Below are 16,276 nucleotides of genomic sequence, written 5' to 3'. Positions count from 1 at the left end.
ATTGCCTTTCCCAATATACAGACAATACCACTTGCTTTTATATGATTTTTTTCTATGCTTATACTTTCCAATTATTTCTTCAGACCTTTTATTATTGCACTGAAATCAGTGCATTTCCTGTCAATTGTTCGAACAATCAGGAACCCTGAAATTTAGAGTATTGACTCTGTGTGCACGTGTTTTGTCTTCTGGTGGTCATATTTTTGGGTTTTTTTTGGCATTATTATATTCCAGGGTATTTCCCCCATAGGATCCCATTGAAGCCTAAACTGCTAGGATATGGAAAGAGAAATAAAACTAGTTTTATTTATGGAACTTACCAAGAACTTTTTCCAGATCATGTCACCTTACTATTGGAGAGCAGCTGGTAGTTTGGTGGGGGGGTTTTGTGAATGGTATTTTCATCAAAGAAATAAAATCGTTTCTTCACGCGCATACTGAGGAATAATTCTATTTTTGCATTAAAATGCTCTGATTTCTGTGTTCTAACATTACCCTTTTTCCAGGAGAGGTAGAAAATCACACGTGATGTGATTCCAAGAGACAAAAAGCGTGCACAGACAGACCAGATTTGGTTTTGTTCGGCTCTCATTAGTCCAGGCTCCGTGAAATGTTTGTGTTGGCGCATAAGTGAGGGTGGCATGGGATAAAGGTGGAACATCGGCGGGAGGCAGGATATTGATCCGCCGTTGTACCCCTGGCAGGCCTTTGTGCCACCACGTGCAGAGCACCAGGCCCGCTGTGGCAGCTCGGCCAGGACTGTGCATGGCACTTGGCAAGGCAGAGGGTGCCGGGGGGAACTCCACACAGCAGAAATAAGCAGGGTTCCCACGCCAGTGCTGGTGTTCTGCAGAGAGGGGAAGGTTGCTGGAGGCTCCCTGTGAAGTCCCGACGCCTGGCAGATCTGCGCTGCAGGTGTGGTGTGCTGGGACAATGCTGCCAGCCCGTCCTTCTCCTTCCACCCCTGTGCCTGGCTCTGGCCAGCATGGGGAGCACAACTGTCACTGCGTGTGCCAACACAGCTGGAGTGGAATACCAGTGAAGTGCATTGTGTGGCAACCAGAAAGGCTGCTCATGACCCTAGTAAGTGTTGGTGGAATACCCATCTATTGGGGATTTTTAAAAATTTTTTTTCAAGATTTTGTTGCTATTGCCATCAACTGGGTCAGGGCAATTTTGCTATTACTCATGGAGTCACGTCGCTAATTACTGTTACTCTGGGCTCGTACTGTCACTTCTATTCATTTGTTTACCGACTCTTCCGGTCAATAAGTCACACCTATTAGAACACTTTAATGGTGTCCGAGAGCTGCCTAATGAAACTGCCACTTGAACACTGTCCCGTCCAGCATACCAGTGCATATGACAATGAAAACAGTATCCAAGGGAGCAAGAGGAATTACATTTCAGGTTGTTCTTCAGGACACTGACTGATGCAATGTGTTAGTGCGGCCGATGTGTTTTTCTCTGAAGAAGGAAAGTAACCTTATAACCACTGAAAAACCAAATGAGGCTGCAGTGCTCAGACTACAGCTGCTGCTATCAGAAAGTACACAAAGGTGTGTAAGGACAGACCTGTATATCGTGATGAAGTAAGCAATGCAAGTCATGAGTTCTGATTCCTGTGAGTGAAGTAAAAGTTCAAAGGAGAACATCCAGTGAAATTGGTGAGAGGGGAGGAAATCTGATAGAAGGAAATACTTTTATTGAGGCCGAGCTAGATTGTCCAGTTAATTGCCAGGCATAAGAAAATATACCAGTAACAGACTGGAAGTTCATATGGATTAAAATGATAGTGTCATATTTTTTAAAATTAGATTTGGTTCCCTTAAAATTTCTTAATTAAAAACTTACGTGGCAGTGTAGACCTGTCATATTTCTTTTTGTAGTGTTTCTTTTCTTCTATTTGAAGCACTTGGAAACTGGCCTAAGTCATATGTGACAAATGGAATTTTCCCTCTTACTGATGAATTCTTTCTGTCTGTCAACTAGAGCTGTGCAGGGGGGGGAGAAGCATTTGCTTCTCAAACATACTTTCTCAAACAAGGCTGCGTGTGCCTTATGATTGCTTTAATTGTTTTTAAATCTGAGAAACAGATTAATATAATTGAGACATGGCTGTTCTGAGGAACATTCTCCCAGCATAACACTTACTGGCAATCTTGTTAAATGAATTCTAAAAGTGTCATTTCTCAGGGTTCAGGATTATGTACGTGCAGGAAACAGACAGAGTATAATAACTCAAAATGTTAAAATGTTTATGGAAAGTGCTAGAATGTTCTACAATACAGTTGATGTAAGTGCAAGTTAGCCACTACCCTGTGATCAGAAGGTAGTGATCTTAAGAGAAGTGTAACAGTAGATTTACTGCTGACTTAATAGCTGAAAAGCTGTATTTTTGTGGTAATAATAGTTCCATTACATTTTTTTATTTAGTAAGAACAGTTATTTTCCCTGAGAAATGAAAAGCATGGCACCTACCTTGGTCATAAATACTCTGCATTTAGCTGTTGTGAACCAATGTAATGTTGCGGGTGATGAGTACATAAGTACTCGGGTCTGTAGGTGTCTAACCAAAGTCCTAAAAGATGCCTACAGCATTAAGGATGTGGCATTTAAGCCATAGGACATATTTGTTGCCTCACTGAATCAATGAACTAATAAAGAATGGTGAAAGAAATTATTTTCCCATTGTTAGAGATGGGTATGGAGGCAGGATGATTTGCTTAAGGTGTTTTACGATGGCTGTAGCCGAGCTGGGAAGCAGGAATTTGCTGTTTTGCATCCCAGGTTAAGCCCCAGATTGGGTTCTTTTGTGGCACTGTCTCCTGGAGGAAAATAAGGAAAGAAGCACATGCCTTACTGTGAGGGTATCAGAATAATTAGAACTGAAGAGTTGCTTCCCAGCAGTTAAGTCAAATGACTGTGTTTACTTGTTGCTATACTTGGTAAATGTCTCTGAGTTATCCTACATCTTCTTAAACACTGGATTGGGACACAGGTTCTGCCTGGAATATTTCCTTTACAAGCGTATGTTCCTTCAGATACTGACTGTCCACGTAGTACATAACTTCTTTATCGTTGTTGTCTTCGTAAAAATACCAAACTAAACAGCCTTAATTATCTGAGTATTTGTTTGGAAACATTCAGTGCCTTTGTTCCCATTTTTGGAGGTTTGGCTGGGTTTCCTCACTTTCATGTCCTTCCATCTTCTCTTAGTTCCTTGTCACAACCAATGCTTCCTGTTTACCAATGTTTTCTTCAGCTCATGTTGTGGGAGATGTTGTCCTGAAGTGTACAAGAGTTATAAAGCCAAGTTTGGAGAGACAAGCTCCACATGGAAGATTAGAAAACATTCTGCTAAGCCATTTTATAGTATTCTGCAATGTACATCTATTATCTCAAATCCAGTTCTAGCATACACAACAAAATCCAACTTTAAAACTATACCAGCCTATAGTACAGCTTGTAATGTCTCTGGTAATAGCAAGTCTCTGAGTAGCACAATATGTCCCAAGAGAATTTTGGGATCATGTCTGTAGTACTGCCCTTTCCACGCCCTTTGGCAGCAAAGTTACTCTGTCCATGCTTCAAAAACACCACGTAGTGTGTCACTGCCCATAACAGTTTTGTGCTGGAAAGGTTGTTATTACAGAAATGTTCTTGAAACTGCTATAATGTCTGCACAGGAGCTGAATTACTCCTACAGTTCTTTTCTCTCTTCCTTCTAGTTTTGTTTTTTTCCTGATGCCCATTCTCCCCTCTGCTCCTTTAGTACAACAGCTGCTAGCACAGAGTCCATTCTGTCCATACAAGCACCCAGGCAAATGACGAGATTGCAGGAATGTCCTCAGAGCACCAGGTATTTACTGATGCAGTTCTGTCCATTTTTATGGCATGGAAATATATTGCCTGTCTTTGAGCAAAGGCACACACTGGAGATTCAGGGGAAGGACTCTATAAATAACTTCCAGCTTGCTTAGCTCTTAGCTTCTGACAGTCATCTCTGCCTTCCAGAAGATTTGCACCCTCTAAGTCAAGTTGTGCATTCAGCATTTGCATCCAGAAAAAGACTCAGGGCCTGCTTCTTGTGGAACCCAGGGCTACTTCTTATTTTTATATCTTGGGAAAAAAAGGACTTGGCAATGCAATGTGTGCATGTTTCTAAAACACAATTTGAAGTCTCCAGCGTATCTCTGGAAGGATATCTGACTTGCTTTCTTTATACAGGTTACATCAACTTGGATTCTTGAAATGGTTGATGCAATGACCAGAATGATGGGATGGAGTGACCTCTCAGCACATTTGTGGGTGAGACCAAATTGGGGGGAGTGGCTGATACACTGGAAGGCAGGGCTGCTACTCAGGCAGACCTAGTCAGACTGTAAAAATGAGCTCTTGGGGACCTCATGAAGTTCAGCAAAGGCAAATGCAAAGCCCTGCAACTGGGTTGGAATAACCCCCCAAGTGGGACAGGCTTGGGAACTGACTGGCTAAAGAAGAGCTTTGTAGAAAAGGAGCTGAGGGTTGTGGTGGACAAGCTGAGTGTGAGCCAACTGTGTGCTCTTGGAGCTCATGGGCCCAGCTGCAAACTGGGCTGAGTACCACCGGTAGGTTTGGAGGGAGCTGATTTTTCCCCTCCATCTGACACTGGTGACACCGCATCTGGAGCTCTGTGTATCATTTTAAGAAAGCCACTGACACACTAAAGCAGGGCTACCTAACTGCTCAGGCAGCTGCAGTTCATGCAAGATGAGAGCTGGATTTGCCCAGGTTTAAAGAAGATGGTGAGTGGAGACCATTGTGCTGTGAAGCACTTTGTAATGGAAGGGTGTAGAAGAGATGCAGCCACATTTGTCCCAGAGGTGCTCAAGACGCAATGAGCACAACCTATAGCAATTTAACATAGGAAACAATTCTTTTTCTTCTTTTAAGGATCAAATACTGATACATATAACTCAATTGAACACGATGAAAAGCAACCTGCTTTAATGGGACCTGCCATGAGGAGAAAGTTGTTCTACAAAACTTGCAGAAGTCCCTTGCCACCTACACGATTCCAATATTGTGATGTGGGAGCAGATACCTTCAAATTAGCAGTTCCACCCTGCCAGGGAAGGAGACTCCAGTATCGCCTCCTTTTGCCTAAAGGTTTTTATGAAACCATGGCCTGTAGGCAGGGAAGGCAGTCAGCCTGTTCTGCAATAATAAATCAATTGATAATAATTTTTTCCATAGATGACCAAATAAAAGATGCAAATGCACTGGGGAAATCATCTGTACTGAATTCCAAGAGACTCGAGATTTTGCCTACTTTTATTATCCAGACAGCTTTGTCACAAAGAGAAGCAGTGCCCTTTTCATACTTTCCTACCATTTTAACTCACTGTTATGAAACCCCATTTCTATGCCTTAGTCCTTGTTGACCATTTCTGAATCTTCTCCCAGTTCTATTTTTACTGAGACTGGGGGGAGGCTGCAGAATTGAATGCAGTATCCAGGGTGGAAACAGAACATGGATTTACAGAGACTGCAGACTATATTTCATTTAAGAGCGAAGAAAAAGAAATTCACAGTTTTGTATAACTGTTACCATGTCTACTGGCTTTTCAGTGTCTCTAAATGTTTTAAATTGTTTGAAAATAAAACAAAGACTTTTTTGTTACCTGTTTATTTGCTCACCTCTTAGTTGTTTTGTTCTTCATCTTGTCAAAAGTGGACAGAATAATATTTCCCAAATACCCATATTACAGTCTTCATGAAAGTCTTTCAGATGGTCGGTACTAAATATATTTTTACCTTTTTAGGGTGTAAACCAGCACATTTTAATTGTGTCTCAGTTACTTTACCAAAAGTATCTTCACTTAAATTATGCTGAATGATAAAAATTTTGTCTAGCTTCATTTTGTGACTATGATACCCCAAAAATAGGAGTAATATGGTGCATACAAAATTTTATGCTGACCATTTTCAGATTACCTTTTAAAGTAAACAGCTTATGCATACTCGGCATTTTTACTTCACAGAGCAAAACAGTTCTGTGGACATAGAATATTCCAAATTTTGTGTGTCTGCACATAGGATCTGCATACTTAAACTTAATGGTGATTTGATGCTGCTGAGAGACCCACAACCACCTAATTTCCTAATTCTGTTTGCAATTCTTTAATGCCACATTAATGTTTTACTGTTCCTCTCGTTATCTCCCCTCTCAAAAGAAGAAACAATAAACCCTTATTAGTTTATGCACCATGTAATCCCTAGGAAGGATTTGCCTGGGACAGATAATCTTGGCTTGTGTCGAAGTCTTATTTAGAATGGAGGGTCAACTTAATTACATAAGCAGGCCTAATTTTTATTCTGCAAAATACTAGATTGAATTTTTGTTTAGATTGGTTCTTCCTGAGAGCCACAAAAAAACCCCAAAAAACCCGGTATAGTTTTTCTCAAAAAACCCAACGGCCAATAGAGACGCTGCCAAACATCCATTTCCTTCCCATTAACTGGGCTTTTTCATTTACTTATTTTTGTTGAAGAACCACATAGCTTGTCTATGGATGCGTGGAAACATGTTCTGCATATTCATGCAATAAAGTAGAATTCAAATGTGCAGCAATGTAAAGGAGTTCATTCCCTGTAATGACTTCATTCCTGTTCCTAGGGGAGGGGAGGCACCCTAAGATCTAAATAATACAAGCACTAAATGATCACTTCTTTCATGTAAGGAGAGAAACCTTTTCTACCATAGCACATATATTGCATCCCCCCCTTCAGTTTTCTGTAATCTGCATAGTTAGCTGATTACTGCACAACTGGAAGGACTGGAATTAGGTGGGTCCTTTTATGATCATTATGATAGCAAGTTGAAGGAGGAGGAGGAGCTGCAGCAGTCCTAATTTTACTTGAAATACTGGACTTCGAGACCTATGTGAGAACACTACGGATCACAATCCCCTGGAGACGGGTTGGCCTCGAAACAAGTGTCACTGCTTACTGCTGTGCTGCTGCTTTCAAGTTTTTAGTCTTTGAATTCTGTTTTTCATCACTTTGTTCTGGCCTCTGCCCACCATCTTTTTATCTTTGGCTTCTTATGTCACTTGTCATTTGTTCAAGGAGCTGAAGGTCAGATCATCTGATCTGACTTGAATGCCATAGGCCCTGAAATTTCTTGTACCAGCCCAAGTAATTTCTCTCTGAGCAAGGCATATTTTCTACCTGCTTAAAGCATATAATTAAATTTGGAGTCACACAACATTAGAAGATAAAGAACTTCCTGTTCTATTATCAGAAGAGCATCTTGTAAGGGGCCTGTGTCTGGAAAAAGGCTGAATGGAGTAGGCACCAGAGGTAGAGACAGGACAACCTAATTAGGGAAGGATTTATTTAAAACTGATTGACTTACAGTAATATGGGGCTACAGATACTTGGAGTGTGTCATATTTTCATAGTAAAAACAAAATTTAATAAACACAACTTTTTTATCCCCTCAGAAAAAAAGATGGGCTGTTAATTGAAATATTTGTTATAAGCAATAATTTGGACCTTTGAGAGAAGGCAGGAAGAGTAGGAAGTTCAATACTAAAATGTTTCAACTGAGAGTCAGAGAAGGTTTAGTCTTCAGAAAATAAAGTATAAACAGCATTTGTTGCAAGTTAGGTTCTGACCTCAGTTAAACCAGTACAGATCTAAAAGGTTAAAAAAAAAAAAGTATAAAAATTACCTAATGCCCGAGATTCAGCAGTTTACAGAAGAAAATAGATTTTTTAAGTAAATAAATAATCACAGCTGCACAAGTCCCATTTTATAAATTTAAGCAGTGAGACTCAGGATAACTGAAGCTCTCTACAAAGTTGGTGGCAAGCTGCAAATTTGAAGAGCCCAGCTGCTTGTCATTTTCTGTGCTAAAGTGTGCTAGTGCTGCTTATTGATCAAGAATAACAATGTTGTGGTTTTAAAGAAAGGCTGACATGCCCAGGCTACATGAATATAGAAAAACCTCAGAAGGCAGGCAACATTTCCTTGTAAAATAGCTTCTAACAATGCTTTAGAATAATTATACATGCTCCAGACTGAGGTCTGGAAGAATGTTAACTCTCCTGTCAATTAAAAACCTCCTTTTGTATGCAGCCAATGGGTGGGGTGCCACATTTGAGAGTGCAGCATTCAAGTTAAAACCTCAACCATCCAAGGTTTGTTTTGAGCCTCACAGCACTCAACTCAAACCTCAAATTTTGTGAAAGCCTACGTTGTTAGAAACACAAAAAAATGGATTTATAAAACAGATTTCAAAAGCATGAAAAAAGTGAAAAGTTGATTAGAGTGAAGTATGAGAAGCAGCAGGACTCTGCCTGTTGTAGCAACTTCAGTCTTAGTGGCAGTGCAATTCTGTTGCAATTGCAGTTGTTTCCTAAAAACATCACCCCATGTATCTATGTCCCACCTTGCTGCGTGGACTAAGACTGTGAAAGGTCTTGCTGCTCCATCAGTGCCATTATTTGTAATGGCTACTGTAAACTGCATGCTCTTCTGGATTCTCTTCCATAGTTCAGAATTAGAACTCTGTGAAGCCAAGGATACTGTGGTAGTCTGTTAGGCCACAGTCATGCAACTCTCATCACTTCTGATATGGCCTGCTTGTAAGAGTAATCTCTATACACTGGGATGCCTCCAGTGCAGCTGACAGCTGCAGTTATGTCAGCACTACTAAATTAGACAGTGCTAAAACAGTAGTTCGTACTTGCTTCCCAAAAGCCTTCAGCAGTGTGCTTACTAGGGAATATTGACTCTTTCAAGGAAGGAGAAAATGTGCTAACCTTATTTTTAGATGCATTAATTTCTTCAGAACAATTCTCTGAGGAATCACTTATTTCCAAGCATTGTGTTGCTTGTATGGCAAATCAATCTTAGCCTGAGATTTTATAATTTTAGGGTCATATTGGTTTGAATGCAGGACAGAGGGAGGCAATGCACAATTCTTTATGGAAAATACTTTCCTGGGGTATCTGTGGCAGCATTCACAGGGTCAGGGAATGATTTGGGTTGGAAGGAACCTTAAAGATTACCTTGTTCCAGCCCCCTCTGTCACACACTCCACCAGAACAGGTGGCTTTAGGGGTGTATTCAAAGAATTCTCATGCTTTCTTGCTCTACTTCTATGATTTCCTTAAAACACTAGTTTGACAAACAACAATTAAAATACTCTTCACCCTTTTTGTACTTTAGAACACTTACTTGCCCAAGAAAAGTCAAGAATCGAAATGAAGATTGCCAGGAAGGAATGAAAGGTGAATTCTACAAAGAAATTTTATCTGGAAAAGTATAAGTGTTTTAGGAGGGTGGGAAAACTCTTTTCTCTCCTGCCCTCTAAAGAAGATGTATTTTGAATCCTTCGTATTTTGGCAATGATTGTAAAGAAAAAAAAAGCTCTAATCAGTTTGATGCTCAGCAACATAAAATCAGAAGTAAGTACATTGAATGGGTCAGCTAACTTCATTCTCCTTGTGTTTCTGCAGAGATATTTTCTTTGAAAGACCCTAGTCAAGTCTGGCCACTCCTTATTTAAAGTTTTATTGAAATTCAGAATGAATCAGTGTACATATAAAATTGTTAGTTTTGTAACATGGCTTTTGTTTTACTACATTTCAGGAGACATTATTAATTTATTTTTTTTCAGTATTTTCTGCAACATGAGCAGAATGATAGAAAACAAAAAGCAAACATTACTGTTAGGGACTAGAAACTCCAATTGCTTGCAGAGTGTCAGAGGTAAAGCTGAAGAATTCCTTAAGTATGTTTTTAAACTCAGCTTGAAGATACTTTGCCATTTTTACTAGTGCTTGTAAACCTGAGTTTTGGATGACTCCTTGACCTCTTGGAATAAGTATGCCAGTTAAGATAAGCTGATGAATAAATGCTCATCCTGTTTGCAGGAATTAGGGGATTGGTCTATAACTGAGCATCATGGTGGCTTTCTCTAGAGAGGGCCTGAGCGTCCTCCACAGGACATGGAGAGGGTTGAGAATTCGTAGGAGCCAATATGATCATTGGGGAATTTCTGTTTTAGTCATGTGGACATGGTTAAGCAAGGCAGAGAGGTGTAACATTTAGCCCCTTTGACCTACGACAGCAGAGGCACGCAGTGCTGATATGTTAATAGCTTTCAGGATATGAGAGAAACAGTTCAGAGGCTTTGAAGATGTTTAACCTACTTAGCTCACCTACGAAAAGGATAATCTGATTGCCAGCTTCAAGAGGATTGTAAGCAACCCTTAGCAGTCTCCTGCAAAACTTGCTTCGGAGAGATCATTCCTGCTCAGAGCAATCTAACCAAGTGTGTGATTTGGCACTTCATTGGGCTCAAAACTGAGGCAAACTGATAGACCCCATGCACTGGGCTTTGGTTCATTTGATAGAGCTGTCTCAGCGCATGGGACTCCTTCGGGGAACAAGACAGGAAGGTGTGCTCCAGCCATGACATCCAATCTGTGTGCTCAGGCTAAAGCTGGTCCAAAGTTAACCCCTGAAATATGCATTGAGGCTGAGCATTTGACAGCTACACAACATTTGCTTCATGAAAGGGCTTCATTTGGACGAGTCTGCTCGCACACAGGCATGAGCAAGTGCCAAGCCAGCAGCACCAGTACACATCTTCCTCTCTGGTCTCTCTTGGACAGCTTGTACTAAATATACACTCCTAAAAGGCACACCAATTTGCCTCTGACATCACCAAGAGATTGAGATCTTCTAGATCTTGGCAAAGCTAAAGAACAAAGAAAGGTTTATTCTGGCAGGAAACTCCCTGTGGAGAGAGGTATTCCTCAGTTCTGCTGAGTTACTTGGCAAAGCTCCATTCTTCACCTAAATTAGACAACAAACCATTGTTTCTCCCTCCCCCACCTTCTTTATGGGCACATTTAAATCTCATATACAACCTGTGATAGAAAAGAGATCTTTACCCCTATTCCATCTTTCCAGTTATAGCAGAGCTCTCTAGCATTAAAGACCTGTTGTAGTTAACCCCTAAACAGAAAGCAAAGCAAATATGGACAAGGTCAGGTGAAAAGATACTACAGTTAACTAAAACATAGCTCTAAAGTACTACAACAAGCATTATGCATTGAATAAAACACTTCCTGAGTTTCATGCTAGCAGTGGAAGTCCTGTCTTCCAAAGGAAGTAATCAGACACACCTTATATTGCAAAATTAGTCAGTGCAGGCACAGTTACAGAAAAGCAAATGATAAAATTGAGAGGTGATGTAAACAGCTGAAGCTCATGATAATGGGTTAGCTAGTTACAACAGTGAGGTAAATATTATATTAGCAAACAGGTGAGGAAAATAGGTGTAATTTTCCTCACCTTAATCTTCAAAGCCTGTTTATTACATACAACAAAGACAGCACTTCTGAGAAAATGGAATAGAATAAAAAAATCAAAGAGCATAGGACATAGATTGCTACATTTAATCATTCCTAATTATAATAAACAACAAGGAAAGAAAGGATTCCTTTTAAAGGATAGGAAAATTTCTAGGGTTTTGGGTTTTTTTTTAGAGAAACTGAAAGACTAACATAATATTAACAAAATGAGAAGTGTGTCTGAAAAATAGAGTTGACAAACTAAAAACTTCATTATGTGCTTATCCTGCAGTTTCAGAAAGGGTCCTTATCTCACTGGACATGAAGTGAGAACTGCTGACAGAACTATCTGAACTCCTGACTGCTCATTACCTATAATTAACCAGGATAAATAAGTTGTTGTTAAGTCAAGAATTGAAGCAATGTATATATAATTTCTACTGAAATACTGCCTTTTTGTCCACAGATACATTTCTGCATATGTAAGAAATTTTGCAAATGTATGACTCTCTTAAGCAAATAGTAAAGCACCTTAAAATATTTACAGATCTTAAGAGTACGCAGTGTCAAGGCTCAGTAAGGTGGAAAACTGAATTTAATCTACTAAGGGCCTGCAGAACAGAACTTTCATTTGTATCAGCCTCTCACATTTATTTACTCTTTAGTATTCCTTGTTTGAAATAATACAGAGTCTTCCATTTCATTTTTAAATCACATTGTCAAAGTTCTGTGTGTGTGTGGCTCTGCAAACTAATCTAGAATTTCGTAGTCCAGCAAAAAGCTTTCTTTGCAAATTTCTACACACTTTGGACAACTAATGCTTAGGAAGGCTATCTTAGCTAGGCACCTTGATTGTAATGATTCAAATATTAACTACTGCAGTTTTAGAACAGTGTGCTTGAAGACAGGGTTTGGGTATTTGCTGCAGAGACATTTTCAGGAACGGCTTCAGTTTTGCCACTCTTCCTGTCCAAGTGCGTGTCACCATCAGGAGATAGTCTAAGCTGCAACACCACCCACAGCCAAATGATTCTGTCTCTCATCCTCCCCCCCGCCAAAGTGAGATGGTGCAGTTTGATTTGTTGCCAAACATACTGAGGGGTTTGAGTAACTTAGGATACCTCAGGGAGTAAAGCTAGCTCAGGTAAAAACCCCCTGGATCCATCTCCTACCTGCCCATTATAACTGTTACCACACCTTTAGAGAAGGTTAAACACAGAGACTGGCAGCATCCCACACCCTTTTTGTTTTATTTCTGGCTAACAGAAGATCTCTAAACAGTCACCCATTTGAAAAATGGTTTTCGTTTTTTTCTCCTCACATCCTCATTAGAGCAGTCATCCATGACTTTGTCACAATGCAACATATTTTACTCCCGACTCTCCTCTGAGGCTATCCTGCGGCCTGAAGCCAATGCTCCTGATGGTGGCTGGCATTCATATTCCAGCTTAACCTTACTTAGTGTGTCTACGTTCTGTGTGCTCCAACACCGCACTGAAGGCTTCCCTTTTTGTTTTGTTTTTAATTCCCGCGATCCTTTCTAAGGTGGCACCTCCCGGCAGAGAGCAGAGGCTGTTCCTCACCTGCGGCGGGCCGGGTCACAGGCCGGGAGGGCCTCGCTCCCCCTGCTGGCCCACGGCAGCGAAATTCCCCCCGGACGGAGCTGGGCAATGCACGGCGGAGCGGCGCGGAGCGGCGGGGCGCGGGCTTCCATTCCTGCCGCGGATTACCTCTGCGACTCTGAAATCAACCCAAGACAGTATCTGCTGTAACAAACTTACAGGTGTTTCACCGCCTTCCACCAGATACAACGAAATTTTAACGTGAAAGAAAACTTAATTTTAAAAAATGCTACATGGTTTCCCAAGGAAACTAAAGGTCCATCGGTAACCTCGGGCCGGCACCACAAAAGTTACAGTTTAACTTGCCCTGTGGCTGTTGTCAAACACTCCGCGGTCAATCTCCCAGCGACAGCAGAATCCATGTCTCTGCCAGGGCAGGAATGGTATGCAAACAGCAACTGAACTTCAATGGTTGTCAGGCTGACAAGTCACAAACACAGCTCTGCAACATCCCATTTGTGTAGTTGGAAGATCCTGATACACTGTTTAGCTTAAGCCTAAGGGCAACCAAGTTATAATATATAGATGCTTAAGAAAGAATAAGCAAAAAAGTAAAAACAAACAAACAAACAAACACCATAACCTCTTCATTCATACACAGATAAGGGTTGTCTTAGGATGGACAATATATGGGATATTTTTTCTTGCATGGATTAAAAAACTCATACAGATTGATGCAGTTTCTGCTAAAGTAAAAGTCATCCTATTTTCATGGCTCAAACCCATAATTTGACTGGTAACTGCTGGAAAGTATAATGTATAATTTCACTAGCATTTAAAAAGGAAAAGCTGTTGCTATTTCAGTGATGCAGGGGGTCAGAGTTTTCAAAAGCACGGTATGCACATGAGAGAACAAATAAAATACCACAAAGAGTATAACTTGCGCTCAATAATCAATTTTTTGTCACAGAGATATTAAGAATCCATCACTACCAACAAAAAAAGCAGAAACAAACCCTAATATTGGCAGTACCTTTAGCAGGAGTCCTCCTCCAAATGCATGGCTACAAGAATGTGCCATGGATCCTCATGTTCTCACTCACTTCTGGGCATCCTAAGCAAAAGAGCTGTGTCACGTGGTGGCAGCGAATTGAACAACAGCCACTAACTGCAAATTGACTTTCAGAATGGATCACATTAGACTATATTTATTTTACACATGATTACTTTGACGGAACAGCAGTATTGTGGTTAAGCCACCTTTGGAAGGGAATTGTTCATACTCTAATTTAGTACAGTTTAATTTGCAGGTTTCTCTTCTCATAAAGCTCTAATATGGTTCAAGTATTTCAGTTTGGTTAATTCAGGTCAACATCTCCAAGTATGACTTCACCAAAGGGGTTCTCCTTTTCATACTCCTGTTTGTAAAAAGCTCTGTACTGGTGAAATTTTAGAGACTTGTATAGACTCTTTATTGTGGAACATCTCCTTGGGTAGTAGTTATAACATAAATTTATGTCTGATCACAACTGACTCTTTTTACAGATATTAAAGGGAAAAAATGGAAATTTGCTGGTTTAATTATTCAAGGAAATTTTTTTTTCCTTCCCATGACACATGCAGAGTTGGAATAACCATATATTCCATAACCACTGTTGGAGGAAAGAGGGCAATGTCACCATCCATATATTTATTTTGTAATCCTGGGCCTGGGAAAGGTCAAGAGCCTGATTCAAATTGAAAAAAAAAAAAATTGAAACAGCAAAATCAATAGTGTTTTGAAGGAAGTACATTCCTTGAGTTATCTCCACACATAAGTAACTTACATCAGAAATTCCAGTGAACTGTAATCCTCATGTCAGAAAGTGTTGCATGACAAGGACTTCAGATGCTGCAGATTGAGGAATACACTGGAAAAACTTACTTGTCTTCCACTCATCTGGAACCATCACTCACACCCATGCAATCCTCTTGATCAGTAAGCACATAATAAATATGGGTTCCAAAACAATTTACTTTATAAAACTTGAATTATAAAAAGTCGCACTGGTTTTATCTCCCCTCCAGAAGTTTGTTTAGAGTTCAGGAGGAGTCCCTTTGCTTGCCTTGTTTCATAAATTTATTCCAGATTTTATAAGAATGTGACTTTTAAAGTCAGGAACTCGTTCAATAACCTCCTAATTCTAACACAAAATTTATTTTGTTTTCTAACAATTTGAAAGGCAGCATCTTTATAATGACATTTTAGGAATTTAACTTTGCCTGATGCGATTTTCAAGCTCACATTTGCAGTCTGTATGACATCTGAAGTACTCCCAAAGTAGTCAGGAGTTCCCCAACAGGCCATTCTCTCCAGGTGAACAGTGTGCAGCAAATCCTAACAGCAGGCTTGGGGAAATCAGCAGCATGACTTATGCAATACTTACAAATCAAAAGGATTAACAGCTATGATTAATATTTTCATTCTGTTACTACCAGCCAGAAGGTTTTACCTCAGCGGTGGTTTGTTGTTCTGGATGAAAATGATCATACTACTTGCTTTCTTAAGCTGCTTAGTGTTCAAACAACTGTAATTTGGAATTGGATAAGACTTCTTATCATTTTTATGGTCTATTTCATGGTTTATGATCCATGGATATAACTGCTGTTCTATGCATGATCTTTTTTCTGTTTCTCTCATGTCCCTTTAGATCCTGCAGTAAGCAAAGGCCCAATTTCACCACGACTCTTAGGGATGTTAAATGCCATACTATACACTTAAGCACTATTTAATCTCTGACTGCTGTGACTGAATTGTCACAGTCTCAGGAATAACAGGCCTGAGACCAGCAGGAGGCAATTCATCCTTTGGAGCTGGGAAAAGCCTCAAGGCAAAGCTTCAACAGTTTAGACACAGTCCCTCTAGGGTAATTAGACTGGAACAATGTTTAATACATTAATTTATTAATAATTAATGTTTTAGGCCTCACCAGGTCAAGGAACTTTCCATCAGCATAACTTCACCTGATAAACTACTAATTGGCCGCATTCCTTCCTGTCTTGATCAGTGGTAGTTTAATCTTCATACTCCACTGGTTAGAATTTCTAAAGATTTCTTCATGCAGTCCTACCATACAGGTCACATCAGTTACCACAGTATTTGTAGGGACATCTGTACAAGGCTGGGCAACTGCACTACTGACACTGCCATCACTAATGTTGCTGAAAATAAGGAAAGGGAATCAGAAAATCCATCGTTGTAAAGGACCCACAAAAATCACTGACCAGCTCCTGGTCCTGCACACACAGGACAGTCCCAGGAATCCCACCATGTGCCTGAGAGCCCTTTCCAAATATTCCTTGAACTCTGTCAGGGTT

The sequence above is a fragment of the Chamaea fasciata genome, unplaced genomic scaffold (genome assembly GCF_029207755.1).
Source record: "Chamaea fasciata isolate MVZ Bird 193981 ecotype frontalis unplaced genomic scaffold, bChaFas1.0.hap1 SCAF_16, whole genome shotgun sequence".
NCBI classification, from domain to species: domain Eukaryota; kingdom Metazoa; phylum Chordata; class Aves; order Passeriformes; family Sylviidae; genus Chamaea; species Chamaea fasciata.
The sequence above is the reverse complement of the archived record's forward strand: the minus strand, read 5'-3'. Positions refer to the sequence as shown.